At 42.0% G+C, this 17,642-nt stretch overlaps 1 protein-coding gene across 6 annotated transcripts in view; it reads right to left on the reverse strand.

Moving 5' to 3' along the window:
* Positions 1 to 17,642, reverse strand: part of LOC120788380 (thyroid hormone receptor alpha) — a 117,278-nt gene that overhangs the window by 99,258 nt on the left and 378 nt on the right. For 3 of the 6 annotated variants that reach the window (XR_005707230.1, XM_040124167.1, XM_040124163.1), the window contains exon 2: positions 9,739 to 9,844. The gene's annotated coding sequence lies outside the window, so the exon portion shown is untranslated. Of the gene's footprint in view, positions 1 to 9,738; positions 9,845 to 16,662; positions 16,987 to 17,642 lie in introns of all 6 variants that reach the window. The other 3 variants (XM_040124165.1, XM_040124166.1, XM_040124164.1) reach the window with 2 other exon arrangements.

Genomic DNA, 17,642 nt, shown 5'->3' on the forward strand with positions numbered 1-17,642 from the left:
CCTGGATGAATGAACATAATATAAGATGTCTTGAAAAAAAAAAAAGAACAAAAAAAACCATTTCTGGTTCTACAGGGGTAAAGAGCGAGAAGAGAAGGTGAGACAACTGGGAGCCAACCTGTCTGCTCAGCCAAGTTTTGCGGGCCAACCACGCTCAGGACACAATGGCTAGCAACAAGGTTGCTCAACTTATAGCCTAGCTTGGAAAATTTCCAACAAATTTGGTGCAAGTTTTAACCACACTTGCAAAAGAAAATGCGGATTAATGCTGGTTTACATCCACAACTGTTATGCAAACATCAGAAACTGGGTACATCAAAATAAACAGCTGGTGGTGCTAATTCTCCACTCAGGTCTCACTAAACCATTGGAAAAGAAGAGGTAGCAATGAAATAACATCATTACAAGAGAGGCAGCCAAACCTAAAATGAATGCAAACAAAGTGGAAAACATGTTAAATATATGTATTTTAATTTAAGGAAGGCTCCACACAGGTCTGATCATTTCATCTGATGCTATGTTTCGTCTCTCAAGTGGACTGATGTTAAGTCACATGTTTCATGTACATAATGATTTATTCACCACGTCCCTATTTCACTTTGAGGTATTTTGTTTTAATTGATAAACCATCCTTTCAACCTCAGCCAGGTGTAAAAAGTTTACCTTTTAAAAAAGAAAAAATAAATAAAAAAGAAAAAAAAGAAAACCACTCAGGATTTTTATGCACAAATTTGTAAATGCACATAATTAGTGAATGGAAATACACTTCATGTCTCCACTACAAGACATTCACCTGACCCAGCAGTTTTTCAGTCCAAGCATCACACTTCAAATTAGGAGTGATATTTATTTATAATAGGGCTGTGAGATATAACTCAAGTCTCATATCCCAATATAGGTCATTTAATTTCCAGACAACAATACATACCATGATATAGCACACTTCCTGTAAATTCAATTAATAAATACTTTATATCTCTCTCTCCGTACCGTTTGACACAATCTAGTATAGATGGTCAAAGACGTTTGTGGTATTTGAGTCTGTTGTGGGGAATGATTTTCTGGTCTGTCAGACTTTTCATATCCAAACCACATCCATGTGATGGGGTTTAACAAAAATATCACACTAACCGTTTAGGAACTACAGCCATTTTATACATAGTCCATCTTTTTCAGAGACACAAAAGTAATTGGACAATTGACTGACAATCAGTTTCATGACCAGCTGTGGCCTGTTCCCTCATTATTTCATGACATATTAAGCAAATAAAAGGTCTGGAGTTGATTCCAAGTGTTGAAGTTGCATTTGCTAGCTGCTCATGGGAACTCTAAATATTTGGTCCAGAGAGGTGTCGATGTAATGAGTCCATCATTAGGCTGAAAAATCTAAACAAACCTATCAGAGCGATGGCAGAAACTTTAGGAGCGGCCAAATTAACATTTTGGTTCTTTCTTAAAATGAAGTATCACACTCACTCAGCAACATCAAAAGGCCTGGAAGATCATGGAAGACAAAGTGGATGGTAATTCTTTCCTTGGTGAAAAAAACCCTTCACAACATCCGGCCAGGTCAATAACACTCTGGAGGAGATGGGTGTATCATTGTTAAAGTCTACAATCAAGAGACGACAAGGTGCAAACCACTGGTAACACTCAAGAACAGGAGGCCAGATTAGACTTGGCCAGAAAACATCTTAAAAAAAAGCCTCCCCCGTTCTGGAACTAGATTCTTTGGACAAATGAAACCCAGATTAACTTGTACCAGAATGATGGGAAGAGAAAAGTACTGAGAAGGACAGGACAGCTCTTGATCCAAAGCCACCACATCATCTGTCAAACATGGTGGAGGCAGTGTTATGGCATGGCCATGTATGGCCGCCAATGGAACTGGGTCACCGGTGTTTATTGATGATGTGACTGCTGGTAGAAGTAGCAGGACCATTTCTCTATAGTTCTGTACTAATCTGCTCAGATTCAGCCAAATGCTGCAGGAATGATAGGACGGTGCTTCACAGTACAGATGGATAATGACCCAAAACATACTGGGAGAGCAACCCCAGAGCTTCTCAAGGCAAAGAAATGGAATGTTCTTCAATGGCCAAGTCAGTCACCTGACCTCAACCCAAGTGAGCAGGCCTTTCACTTCCTGAAGACAAAACTGAGGGCAGAGAGACCCACAAACATGCAGCAACTGAAGGCGGCTGCAGTAAAGACCCGGCAAAGCATCTCAAGGGAGGAGACTCAGTATTTGGTGATTTCCATGGGTTCCAGACTTCAGGCAGCCATTGAATGCAAAGGATTTTCATCCAAGTATTAAAAATAATCCTTATATTTATAAGTGTCGGTTTGTCCAATTAATTTTGAGCCTCTGAAAATGAGGGACTATGTTTAAAAATGGCTGTCATTCCTGATATAGGTCATTTCATTTCCATTTGGGTCATTTCATTTCCAGATGAAATGACCTATATTGGGAATTATCCTTGAATTAAAGCTGAAAGTCTACAGTTCAATCATATCTTGATGGCTTTGTTTCAAATCCCTTGTTGGTGGTTTACAGAGGCAAAAGCACGAAAATTATGTCACTTTCCAAATACTCATTGACCTAACTGTATATCGTCATATCGCATAGCCCAGCTGGTGAGTGAAATTCAATACGGATAAAATCTTCTTAGTGCAGATTCAAGGGTACAGCAAAAAGTGCTTAAAAGGCTCATGGCCCAGGAATTTATATAGTACTTTTTTCTCCATATGAGCAATGGCATGAAAAATTTGGACACCCCAGATCTAAAGCATGCTGGGAAACCAGCTATGTCTCATTGTTATAACACTGGATATTCTGACTCACAGCTTGGGCTGAGCATAAATGGTATAGCTTGTCAAAAAAAAAATACATTGCAAATGAAGATATCACCCTTGGGCCAAGAAGCTTTCATCTGTGGCTCTAATCTTACATTTGAACAAGAATATTGTGTTTCTATTCAGAGATTTCACACAGAATGCTTATGTACTTTTTGGAATTTATTATGAGGATAAACTTCCACTATCTCTACTTTGGCTGATCCAAAAGCGAGGTATTCTGACAATGGTACTTTAGTGAATAAATTGTTCTGTTTTCTTTTGTTTCAGTTCCATGGAGTGCGGTGACTTCCAGTAAACTGTTTGAGCCTCGTATATTATTAATCTTCTTGTAGTACTATGAGGCTCCTTAGACCAATGTGCTGACCAAATGGCATATGTGAGGTCATTCAGGTAAGATATGATGACCACTATCAAGACTGTAAGCATGTGGTTTTTTAGAGAACACTGGGACTCACATGGTTAATGAGACCATCCTGTAATAATAAAGTCTTCACATGGAGTTATATAGAAACATGTATGCCTGCTGTACGTAAAAAGACATAAGACAATGTATGTAACGTATGTATTTTGAATGCTCTCTTTTTGATAAATCTGGAAGGACTGTATTTCTCTAAACATTATTTAATAGAATATAACAATATTTTTAGCATGATAAATTTTATGTTGACAATGTCAGATATGCTATATTATTCTTATCAATGAAAATACACAATGAAGTCAATTTGGGATTTTACATGACTGCCATCTGTGGAGGTTCTGCCATAACTGTCTTGGTGGATGAGTAAAATGGAAGTTTGACTGTTTCCACAACAGTGACCACGTTTATATTTCGTCACTTCATGCATCTTTGTGGATCAGATAGTTATATGATCGCTCAAAAGCTCAGCGTAAATGTATCCAAGACTGATTCAACATGGATTTAAATCAAACTGCTGAATTCAACTTGGGAGGCGTTTTGAGATGCTTTCCAGCCAGATGCCGATCCATCTCTTCGAGACGCATTAATTATCTTTACTCCTTTTTTGGCAGTTACCAAACAGCTTCAGATGCATGACCACTGCCATCTGGACTGGAGCTGGGCCAGCCCTAATTTGCATGTAACCTGGGAAAACTACGACAGATCTGGATTTAATCTCATCACAATTTCTAATTATGTATCTACTTTAATCACTGCTCGCTGGTCAGTTAGTCCAAAAGATTTGTCACTTTTTTCGAATTCATTGTTGCCATTTAAAAAAATCATCAGAACTTCTGTATTTCATACCCTGCCAATACAATCGTTCCCACACTTTCTGTAGGTGCGGTTAATGTGTAAATTAGGAGTCCGTCTAAACTTTGACCATTTGATCGTATCTAGCTGAATTGCACATGTAATAAACTTTATCTGTTTTGTAGATTATTGTTTGTCATAGAAATCTTATAGATGCATTACTGCCACTAACTGGTAAAGTAGACTGATGAATTGGAGGTGGCAATTCATTACAATTCCTGGCATCTCCATTTGAGAATTCAGGGTCTTTAATTGATTCTCGACTCAAGCAGAAAAGAGGGCGCAATTTTCAGGCTATTACTCTGGTGTACTGTGTGCCAAATCATTCACTCCTGTTTTCAGTCCACTGAAATGCAATATGAAAAATAACTTTCAGTTAAGCTAACTGGTCTTGATGATGGTCACTGTCTGATGAACAGCTGCAGGTCTTTAGAAATGCATCAGCTAATGGACTCAATTATTTTCCTGGCCCGATCAGAGTTGGTTGAACTTTTGTAAAGTGTGGTGGTGTGTGTTGTTCGGCCGTGTAGGTTATAGTTAGGCTAAATCCAACATGTGCCCAATCGCTCACCTTCTAGTGTCAACATGTTATTAATGTCTTCACGCTTTGGAATCAGTGAATCAAATCAGAATCAATTCATGTAAGAATTTTGTACTTAAATCAATTGTTTCCTCCACACCTACAGTAGGTATCACGGTAAGTGTGCATCAAGTGTGGGTTCAGTGTATAGTGTGTTGGTATTTTTACACATGCATACTGCTTAAAAGCTCAAACCTGAAAGTGTGAGTATTGAGACGGATCTATATTTCCTTGACATCAAAGCACACAGTAGGCAACAACAATCCCACTTCATGATGTGGATCCAGAATATGTGTAAAGAAAGTACAACAGAGCAAAGCCAGTGGGAAGGAGGCAGGCCGAGGAGGGTTTGGGTTGGACAGGAAGTGCCTCCGTTAGTGGGCCATCAGAGGCAGTTGTTGGTAATTACGTGTGGTTCTGGGGCAGCATGGTTGACAGCAAAGAACATGTCTTCGAATCCATCATCACACTCACCCTGTTGCACACTTTGTCTGACAGGCCTGCTGGATGAGTGGTAGATTGACTGAAAAATTGGCAGATTGGTGGGATTTCTTACATGCTGTGAGACTAATCTGACCTTGAACTGTGAAAAAGGGGTGAAAAATTTGTCTGGAGATGGACAAACTGTCTGAGGTCCAGGCTATTACCATGGACATTAGGGAGCAGGTACTAACTTTAAACAGCTGTAGAACATATTCCATGACCTCGAACAGTTCTCTGCTGTGCCTGAGAGCAATCTTTAGGTTGTCTTTCAGGTTCTCAAAACTTTAAAAAATAAAAAAAATAGGTGAAATAAAAACTAGATTCAAAATAAATGGCTTATGACAACACCTCTTTTCAGCTGTTATGTAGGTTAATGCATTTTTTGCCTTTGGGTCTGTTGTGTACTTGCGTGTTCATGAAGGGCTTGCTTCCAAAATTATTTATGCAACATTTAAAAAGGACTCTGTAATTCTGGCTGAGGGGAGATTTGCATCTCACAGTACATGTTCAGTGGCTCTGAACGGGTTGAACACCCACTGGCCTATAAAGGCATTTAGCGAGTGACCTGAACTCACCATGAACTAATGGATACAACGGGTTTTTCTTAACACAGAAAAACTTTGACAACCGACAACAGAAACTTAACAGAGGGGAATAACAAAACTGCTTATTCCTATAAGCAAGCTGAGATAAGTGATGACATTAATTCCCAATTGCTGCACTATAGCCACACAATGCAATTCAAAGTGTGAGAGAATATTTCAGATTGCATCACAGTTTTCTGAAACCAACAACGAACTTTACAAAGCTGAACTTCATGTAATTTTATGGTAAACCAGCATCATACTGCACTTTTGCGTCTTAATTTCTGAATTAATGACCATATCAATTTTTTTAAAAATAATTATTCAGTTCAGTTTGAAATAACATGCTTTTCTTTGTCATACCTGATAGTACGCTCAATGTATTTGGGGTATTGAACTGATGCCAAGAGATAAAACAAGACATCTGCAGACATAACTTTGGTCTGTGGGAAATTATTACAAGCATTTTTCACTACTCCCTGGCATTTTATAGACAAAACAATGAACTAATCTAGAAACAGATCCGGACATTAATCAATTGTGAAAAAATCGTTAGTAGCGCGAAATACTGTAAGTAAGTAGGGTACACTAGTTATTTCAATGTGTCAGATGCAGTACATTTAGTCAACGTTTCATATCTTCTGCTGCTTTTCTTTTTTTCCGGTTAGAGCTGCGGGTTGTGAATATTAAACTAAAATGATATTAAAAAGTGCACCGTTCTGTCCTCTCAGCTAAGAAAAGATGACAAGAGATCTTTGACTTTTAGTTATTAAAGAGATTCGGATTCAGATATCCTATCAGACAAGGATATTACCATTTATCTTGACTTGCAACATCTCTCTCACAAACTGTTTACAATTCGTAATTGCTATGCTAGAAATACTTCTTTATTAACATCATCAGAACCATGATATTACCTCCTTTTTCAGCAGGGAGTAAAGAACAATTTTGTTGAACTGAAGACTAACATGACTGTACCTTCAAGGAGGAGTAATAGATTCTGGAGAAAAGACTGCCGATATGTGAACTCAACAGCCGAACAAACACACCCCTCCCTTCAGCGCTCCCTCAGAAGCTCCGCCCCCCAAATTCATGGGCACGCATCGCCAAGGCAACGACACTAACAACTGGGCTAGCTGACCAAAAGCGTCTTATACGCCGTGGAAGCTAATGCTCTCTTTCTCATAGCTGGAGCAAAACAAACCTTTCAATATAAAACGTCATCATACGACATGCACACAAACACTGCATCCAAAACACAACAGAGAAAAAAAGAGGGAGAGCTAGTTGTTTAGACTGTTCACAAAACTCCAGTGACAGAAGAGAGGACCATCGGTTGGTAGCTAAGCTAACAGGGAAAGTAACGGCACCAGGCACAGCTTTTTGAATGATGCATCAATCCCAATAATCCCACTGAAGAAGAAGAACCTGTGAGTGGTTTAACACTCACAGGAAAGTTGACCTCTCCATTTAACCCATTCATGAGTAGCGAATAACACACACACACACACACACACACACACACACACACACACACACACACACACACACACACACACACACACACACGCGCGGACCGTGAGGAGGTGTTCACTGAATTTGACAAAAAGTATATTGGATTAGAATCACTGACTGTAACTTTAACCCCGCCAATATCAGCCAGTTTCTCTTTGTTCAGACAATCCTAGTGCACTCTGGAGGGGCAGTCGGTGCAGTCACTAATCCTAACCACAATGCATCATTTTCTGCATAAAGAATGATCCTCCACTTGCACAGTTGAGCTGCTGCAGGCCTTGGTATTGTTGAAAGAAGGGGATTGTACTCAGATTTACTTGTTATCAACGCTGATGAATTCTGATGTGGCACGTCATGTGGTACAGCGCCATCCAGCTTTTAGGTTGCTCACACTGATTCAGATGCTGCACGTGAGGAAATTAGAACAATGTGAACAAGCCCATGAAGGAAGTACCGAACATGCGCTGCAAATTAGCATCAATTAGACTCACAAGTGTGAAAATAATTTGGGCCGCGCAGAAACATAAAGTTATATCAAATCCCATTACTTCCTTCATCATGTCACAATACATCCTGTCATTTTGCATCACATCGTAGCATCTAGAGCGAAAATCTGTGACTCCTGCCACGCTGCTAATCTCCCGGCTTTCTCCACACTCGCTCGGCGGGGGTAAAAAAGCCATATCGCTCTGTACATTTCTCTAACAGCAGGGGTGGTGCCGCTTTACAGTCAACACGCACTCACACACTGCTTCCACTGCACTGCTAATTTAAAACTGTGGAGAATGGAAAACAAATACTGTATTGGGCAATGACAGGATGCTTCGGTCTTATGAATGAGTGGCTCATATTCTGTTAATGGATTACTGTCAGAATGCCCATCAGTCATTTTTTAAGTGGCCATTGCTCAATCCAAAAGGGACAACACACAATAACGGGAAACTGTACACGTAATATTAAAATAATAGACGGTACTTGACATATTATATCAGGCTCATTTGTTTCTGGGATACCTGAAATGACCTTTTCGTTATTGTGGCGGTATATTTAGAGGTGACTGCTGTGTAGTTTTCCCGCCTAGGGTCATAATGACAAACTGCCGGTGACTCAGGTTTGACAGCTGAGGCTGTAGATAGCAGTCATCATCTGGACTGATGCTAACATTAGCTAATGTTATAGTTGCAGAGACTGACGGGACAAGCTGCTGCTCAGTCCTTAATGTCCACAGTCCATTGATCAAGGTGATTACCAGTATTAACGTGATGTACTTTAAGTGGTATTTGTTGCCATGAACGCTCTGGCTCAGAGTTTAGAGGTCAATAAAGGTTTTGCTTTTTTTTTTTTTCCCTCACATGGATAACACAGATAAACTTAACTACATAAGAAGAAGTAGTGTAACAGTAATGTACAATATACAGTGTAAGTTCAAGCTAATTAAGACACATTCATCATCGGGAATCATCGGTTTTGTTGTGTTTTTGTTGTTTTGTCCACTACCCCATACGATTCAGTATATGTGCGAGGACGTTCTAAAAACACCAAACTAGTTAAGAATTCAAATTGCTTGTATTAAAATCACCACTTCATTTTCTGACTCACTTGCATTGGATGCGTCAGCCCATTATTAGGAAATAAAAGGCACCTAGATGCATATGTACACTAATCGGACATGCATATTCAACATGGCAGTGTCATTATACTGCAGCGTGTGAGCCCGCGCAAGTAATCTATGCTGCAATACATAAGCCAATGCATGTCTTAGAAAAATCTATGATGCGCTGGCTCCAAAGAAAAGCCCTCTTGTCTTTTGCCTACCTTGTTGCTGTGTGCGGTGCCCTGCAGCTGTGACACAATTATCTCACTGACTAATAAAATGCTCATTTCACTTCAGTTTCCACCGGAAATAAACACCCTATCAGCAGACTGTGTGACAGATGTGCAGAAGGTAAATAAAATTAGCTGCATCATATGACATGGGCGAGAATTTTAATTAGTATGTGTGCAGATCTGTGTGTGTGTGTGTGTGTGTGTGTGTGAGAGAGAGAGAATCACCGCCAATTTTTTCTTTGTTTTTCTTTAATCTCTCTTTTTTTGATACAACATGCTAATCATGTTGCACAGTGTAGCCTTAAAGTATATACTGCAGAATTTTCATTTTCATGAAGTAGCACAGTTTTAGTACTTCTTCATGATTTTGTAGATCATTTTAAAACAATTTCCCACCCTACTAAGATTTAAAAAGTCATGGGAAACACTATGGTTTAAATATGAGTTACATGGATGGACAACCATCTGTGCAGTAATGCAGGTTACTTACACTACGCTGGGAGCGTTGGCAGCTTTTGGTGATTTCATTTAGGGCAGAGAAGGCTGGGAAAACAGGGTTTGGTCACTGCTCAACACTGCCATCACCGCAATCAGCTATGAGGATGAAAAGAGGAACCAACCTGGTGCTATGAAGACGGAGGCCAGTCTTCTTCATTGACGCAGTCACCTGATGGCAGAGTGTCTTCATCGAAATAAGATGTACAGTTGCTTTCCAGTCGAGAAACTCTGAAAGGATATGAAAAAGTGACCTTAGGTTTTTTTCTTGAACGGTTTGGTAAAATAAGACCATTGAAATTGTGACTGGATTTCAATCAATAAAGATTCTGTGATTTCCTTCGTACTCAACTTTGATTTCCAGCCGTGTGGCTGGGGTTGAACCATTTTTATATCAAAACAGCAGCTGGCTAGCTGGCTAGCCGGTAGCTTGTTAGCTGATCAGCGTAAATGAGAGACGGGGCTTTCGGCTCGTCCGCTCAGTCTGTGAAGCTAACGTTAGCTTTAGCAGCTGTTTTCTACTATCTAGACCACAAATACGGGCCTTCGGTGTCATTTGTAGAAAATAATTACAGTTAAATTAACAGAGAAAAGGCACGGTCAAAATGGGTTCCCCTTAGCACTCAGAAGCAGGATTTCATTAACATACCATCACATCCAGAGGTCAAACCTGTTTCAGTCTGGACTACACAAAGCCTGGATGGCCCCTTATTGATCCGGCCTCATTATCATTTTAAACTCACCAGGGGACACCAGCTCTTTCAGCTTGAAATCAAATCGTATTAAATTATGTGAAGCTGCAGAATACATAAGACGGTACCGTGTGTGTATGTGTGTCTTTGATATACTTGTTAAGCTGATTTAGTTTAAAAGAAAAGGGAAAATATAAATCAGCCCACGATCTGAGTGCTCAAACTCTTAGAAGCTGGTCAACTCGTGCCTCAAGTCAAATCACATGGCTCTGATACCAGGTAGAATTTCCCAACCCCCCAGCCTTCCGCTTGAATATCCGCAGCCGGCTTTGACCCGTTGAGCTTAATGAAAACTGAGAGGGCACTTAATCTACTAACTAGTGAAACGGTGGGTGTTAATGATCTAGCCTATGTGACAAGCTGTGCAAAGCCACTAGCCCCTAGCAAATCCTGCACCAGGACAAAAAAAAAAAAAGAAAAAGGTCTGAATTGCTAAACAGACGCAATGTTGATCCGAAGCTGACCTTCCCTATCAGGCTGTGTGTTGTTTCCAGGCCATTTACCTCCTACGGAGAGTCTAGCCCGACTGCTGCCCCTCCCACGCACAGGTTACTGCCTCAAGCTGCCACTTCCTCCTCTCACACTACTTCAACATCAAGCAGAAAACTCTCTCTTCTGGGCTCAGACTGTTAACAAAGCATCCAAGGAGCTACAAAACACCTCATACTGTGAAATATATGACTTCAGAAAATCTTGAAAAAAAACAAAACAAATATTGGACAGGCAGATGGGTCACTAGACAGTATGACTGGTTAATTAGTTATTAAGGTAATCAGACAGTCAACAGGAAATTAATCATCATTTAAGTCACATACTCGAATCAGCCACATTGATTGTGATTAATTGTTTAATCAAGAAATGATCAACAGATTCATCAACTTAATGACAAAAGTAACCATTGCAACCCCTAATGTAAGAGAACCAGAAAGGAATAGCATTAAAATATCACTGAGATTTTTAGTTTGGGAGGATTTGGGTTCCCCTGTAATCTATACTGACGCAGGACAAACTCTACGGTGACCTGAAGTTGTGTCACACACACACACACGGTCAAACAAGCTAATCCATATGCAGTGGCATCACCTTTTTTTTGTCTACTACGGGGATTGAGCATCGCTATAATGATCCTTTATTATCATCTTCCGCATTTGCTTCGTTTTCCCCGCCGTACCGAAAACTTAGCAAACTCTGAAATGAACGCCATGGTACCGGACCTCTTCAGAGGTTATCTGATTTTTAAAAAAAAGCTTATGGGATCGGCAGCGTTGCGGAGCCACGTTTTGAACATGACCTTGACTGCACGGTGCCTCCCTTATTTCTCTCTCGATCTCGATTCGCTGCACAGCGTCAGCGTCTGTCCTACCTTTCCTGTCTCTCTCAGACGTTGAGAACAGGAAGATGCCAGAAGAATATTCTTTCAAAAGTCACTGCATGAGCTTTACTGTACAAGATTGCTGGAACCCCCCGAGGGGGAGGAGCAAAGGGCTTGACCTCTGCGGCAGTTCTTACTGAGAAAGGAGCCCATCCTTTCAATGTAATCCCCGGACCACTTCCTGTTGTGCCTACTGCAGCTTGTGTGTGTGCTGCATAGTACGAGGATCTCCGTCTACTCTCTGTTTATGTATGTGCGTGAGTGAGAATCATCCCTGGGGGAGGGAGAGCTTGTTATAGAGTCTCTCTCTCATCCCACTAGAGCAGGTTTTTTCGTCTTTCCTCTTAAACCCTTAAACAATACAGGCCTCCTGCAGCAACAGAGCAGCGGAGGGAGGGAGCAAAACACTGACAGGGAGAACCGAGACTGCCACAGCACACACAGCGACGGCAAACATGCCATCACTGGGGGGTGATGCCGCCCCCCCCCGAGCCAATCAGAGTCTTTCGAAGAATGGCTAGGTGCACCAGTGAGATTAGTTCAATCGAAATCTGAGCAGCAGCGTCTGGGACACCCACTCGGGGCCAATTGCTGTAATTTAAAAGCATGGAAATAATGGAAATACAATGATGAGATGCATCCTTTCCTCAAGGGTTTAGCTAATTCGAGAGGTGTGCGAGTTATCAAGTGTGACACATGGGCAAACAGTTTCGGAGTGTAGTTTTTTGGAGCCAGCGCTGATACCCGAGTTTCTGGTCAAAGAATAAGTAAACAAGACATTTGATGTCAGTTCTTGGTACTGGACACACTCATACTGCACACACACTGTACAGTGGCAGCAAATCATTGAAATTCAAAGCTGGACTGGACTTTTTTTTTTTTTTTATTAAATCAATAGTGGATTAATCAACCACAGTAGGTGTAATGTGTAGAGAAAAGCTAGTAGTGACAAACCCGCAAAAAATACGATTGCATATACTCCTCTTCCTCTCCATCTGTACACATTCATATCCCATCAATGCTCGTTACTAACTTGACTTCTCCTTTCTCTCGTAGTTTTGTGCTTCCTCGTCTCTCTCCTCTCTCCTCCTGTCGCTTTCTGCAGGTACTTCTGCCTCTACAGCTCCAGAGTCTGGATCTGTGACTGCAAACCAACTACCGCCTCCATGATCCTGCTCAACATCCACTGCTTCAATTATTACTATAGTTATTATTAGTTTTATCATTGGTCTTATTAGTAGTATTATTATACATCTTTATGTGGAGCCTGCATTATGCTGTTTTTCTCTTTCCTCCTCCGTGTTCTGTTCAAGGTTTCTACCTGTCAAAGGGAGTTGTTCCTGACTGCTGTCACCAAGTGCTTGCTCATGGGGGAATGTTGGGTCTCTGTAAGTAGAACTACAAAGAGTATCTAGACCTGCTCTACGTGAAAAGTGCCTTGAGATAACCTCTGCTATGAGTTGGTGCTATATAAATAAACCTGATTTGAATTGAATTGATTGTGCGGCTCCCCTCAGCCCTAACCCAACGTTTTAGCGTGTTGGAGCTGGTTGTTTTGCTTCAATGTCCACAACATGCCCAGCACCAAACAGAAGACAAAGTTAGTGGCTAGCTTGTGACCGTATTAGTGCATTTAGCAGCTAACATCAGCATGAGGATGTTCTACACCTGTAATGTTTACCATGTTCACCATTATCAACATTTCCTTATTAGCAATAAATACAAGTTGAGCTGAGGCTAATGGGAATGTCATTAGTTTTGCAGGGATTTTGTCCTAAACAAAAAGTCAACAGATCAGCAAAATGATTACAAATCATCCTGAGGGGGACATGAATGTCGTGGCAGTGTATCCAATTATTGGTGATATATTCCAGTCTACGCTAAAGTGGTGGAACAAATGACAGACGTGAAGCCACAGCGCTAGAATGGCTAAAAAAAAAAAATCATAGCCAAGCTAAAACACTTAAGAAACAAGACCCAATCGAAAACACCGGTGGCATTTACAGCTTTACAGACATCTCGGCCTCAGGACAGAGGTTGGGGGTAAGTCTAGCCTTTGGGGCAGGACAAACGATACGCCTCCTGCCTCAAGGAGAAACTGTTCCACTTTGTCCTCTTTAAAAGGGGAATGTGAGTTAAGCTCTATTTTATTTTCTATATTCTGTAGTTCCAATTCAAACCACGAAACCATATCAACTTCTAAAATGTTAATTTTCTAATAACCCCAAGGTCTGGTGTTTAGTTTGCACTAAAACACTACAAAAAACACTTGCACACTCTTTCCATACATGACTCCAATAGTTAATGTGTCCTGTTTTTCGCACATACTCCTGAAAATCATACAAGTAACACAACAAACGTTATGACATTAAAAGTCAAATCCAATTACAGCACTATGTCATGGTCCTGAAACTACATGTCAGGAGACGTCTGCTCATTCTCAACCCTGATTTAAGACCCTGATACGTTATTTCCTGTCAGATGGAGGGAGAACGGTCCCTGGCTAACTGACAGATGCTTAATTTTCTGTGTGGGAGATGCTTGTCAAGATCTGGTGCTTGACACTAACTGAGCAGCCTGCATTACACGCAGAAAAGAACAGAACATCCCAAAGAGACTGGTACCAAGGAGGGACCCCAAGGCTCTTCTACCCTCCCCTGTATCTGTGTGTGAGCACATTTAAGAGCTGCACAGTCTGTTTTGTATTGTGGTCAGTCAGGCACTATGTACACTATGTTCATCCACCAAGTGCTAACTTCTCTCTCTTTCTCACAGTCCTCAAACATTATAAAGTCTAGCTATTATGACTTTAGGCTCCTCCCTGTCTCTCTTTCTCGCATGTTGGGCTGCAACTAAGAATTATTAATGGTTAATCGGTCGATTATTTTCCCAATAAATCGACTGTTTAGTCTGTAAAATGGCAGACAACTGGGGAAAATGCCCATCACAATTTCCAGGGGACCAGGTTGATGTCTTCAACTGTCTTCTTTTGTCCGACCAACAGTCTGAAACCCAAAGATATTGAGTTTAGACTGATGTAAAACAAAGAAAACATACAGCTTATGTTTCTTGATACATGACTTACAATAGTAGAAAAAATTGTGTCGAATACACATACACGTTTTCAACACAATTTGTTTATGCTCTTCTACTATTGTAAGTCATGTATATATCTATATCTATATAGATATAATTACTATATAGTAATTATGTCGATGCAAGCCTTCTTTAAGGACTTCAGAAGCCGCTTGGGCACATCCGGGCACAAACCAACAGAGTGCAAAAGAAAGCTCTCTGCTACTGAGCTCAGGAATTGATGAACATATTTCAACACAACCATACACTCTTCTTCCAGCTCAAAGGAAGAGTGTACAGTATTGGAAGAAATGGGATTAAGTAGCGCTGTCACCAGAAAAATCAGCCGACTGAACAGACATTTGGAGCCGTCATAGCAATAGAGACGCATGTGTAACTAATTACATCTAGGATGTACTGTTTGAGGATTCAAGTACACCACGCCACCGAGCCAGTGTGCACGACGTAAGCGCTCGAGAGCTGGCAAAAAATAAATAGAGGGTACGCAGCCGTCATTAATGTCATTGGTCACACCTGTGCTTGTCCTACTGTGACATGTCAAAATGTTTGCTGTGAAAGAAAAAAAAAAAGAAGGTCCATTTAAAAGGCAATCACCGGTATCTGAGCACCAGCAACCTGAGCCCGAATAAGTGAGGACTACTACAACACACTCACTTCTAGGACGAGTCACGTCAGATAAAAGTCTCCAAAGACGCCTGTACATCTGTACAGGCTAATGCAATTCACCACAACAGCTCAGCCTCTACATTTTATTACAAGGTTTGACCAGTCTTTACTTTATCTGTCTGAACTTTAGAGAAATGCAGTACTACCTTGATTTTAGTGATTTTTTTTTTTAATAAAAATGCCAAAAAGTCAACGTTTGCAGCTTTTCAAATGTGAATATTTCCTGTTGTTTAGTCATATATGACTGAAAATAACAGTTAGTTGAAAAAAAAAATGATTTGGCAACATTTACTGCTTTCAGCCTCTCAGCAGTGAGGATCTGCCAGTTCTCCCAGTTTTCCCAATTTCATCTCACGGTAAACTGAATTATTAGGTGTTCTGGGCTTTTGCGGGAATCGTTTCACTCTGGGCTCCGGTAACGTCTGATGGTCTGTTACGGTACTCACTCGGTAATCTTGAGTACTGGCTAACTGGATATATGACTAAGCCCCCACTCCCCTCCGTCTACAAGTGTGTGACGCAAGCAGGCTGTGGGCCATCATGGACAGGGGCAGCGGCAGACTCCACAGCCCCTGTTACGTAACCGATTTCCCTCAGACTGAGGCAGGCCGGGAGGGGGAGCTCTCCCCCCCTCGCCCCCCCGCTCGCTATACATTAAGCCTCAGCCTGCATCAGAAAACCAGGACAGTGCCTTGCAGCAACGAGCTATGGGAACGGGGGGGGGGGGTGTTAGGCAGAGACGTCAAAAGAGGTCACGTCTGGCTGCCGGCAGAGATTATGGCTTTGTATGTATTTGTATGTACATACATGCACTATTCTTACATGGACCTCTCTTTGGTTTGTGATTCATTCCAGTCGCATTTTCAGTGTGATTGCATTTAAGAGGATTAACAAGTGTAACAGTCAAATGTATTGTTTTTATTTTCAGTGAGGTAAGTGAAGTCCTGACAGTTGGCATATACCTTCTGAACTTCTATTAACTGCATTCTTAGCATTATTGGGCATAATAGGATTTCTTCATCGTGCTGTGATTGCTCTTGAAGCTGTTTAGACACAATGGTATTGCCCACTCAGACGAGTTTCCTTACTTCCAAGGAAACCAGTCTGGAGGAAGCACTCATACATACTGATAAGTCTCTGGGAGGCGGCTACAAAGCCATTACCGGGTTACTGGGGGAAAACACCTGTGACCGACGGGAGCTGAGAGAGCGCTTCCCGTGTCATTTGTGTAGGCCTGGTTCCCGCTCTCCGGGGGCAGATACTCCTTCCAGTCTTACAGCCAGTTACGGCCGCGGGAGAGTTTTCCTCCTCGCCCGCCTCTCGGGACATGCACGTTGAACTGGCGCGATGCAGGCGTTGAGGTAGAGGAACCTTTACCGTCGGCGTGCTGTGCAGGACTTTGCTTTTCCTTCCTACCATCTGGGCACACTGCTCTGTTGCTCACCCCCGGTCACCAGCTGTAACCCAGGAAATCTGAAAGTACAGCTCTGGGACCCAAATCAATCACTGAACGTCATCACGCTGAGACACACACACACACACACACACACACACACACACACAGAGTAGGCCACTGGTATCACATGTAACTGGATGCATGATATCGTGCCCATACACCACGCCTCTGCCTACAGGCCGGTCACCACGTTCTTCATTTTAAAGCTGTCCTCTAACACATGCGAGATTCGTTTCAAGCAGACTTGGCCACACACACACACACACACACACACACACACACGGACCTACTTGGACAGGTCACGGGAAAGGAATGCGAACAGTGGCTGCGCAGTAAATCTCACGTTAGGAGTGCCACATAAACGTGTGGGTCAAGTGTAGAGCCCGCACGGGGTCTCATCTCTCGCACGTCCGGAACAGCGCGTAAGTCAACGGGTTTCTTGTCGCGATGACCGAGCGGCTCAAACTTTAACCGTGCCCCGTGGAGCCCTACATGACCCAGGACCCTCAGCCTAGCCGTGGTGAGCGGAGCACATGGCAGTCGGCGGGCTCGAACTGCAGCAGAGGAAATGCCAGAGAGCCCCGCTACACGACGCTGCCCAGGCTTCCTCGCATTGACCTGCGGGTACGGTGCGGTGCGGTGCGGTAATGAGGCCGGCGCAGCGCCCGGGTTGACGTGAGGACAGCG

The sequence above is a fragment of the Xiphias gladius genome, chromosome 3 (assembly GCF_016859285.1).
Source record: "Xiphias gladius isolate SHS-SW01 ecotype Sanya breed wild chromosome 3, ASM1685928v1, whole genome shotgun sequence".
Taxonomy (NCBI): Eukaryota; Metazoa; Chordata; class Actinopteri; order Istiophoriformes; family Xiphiidae; genus Xiphias; species Xiphias gladius.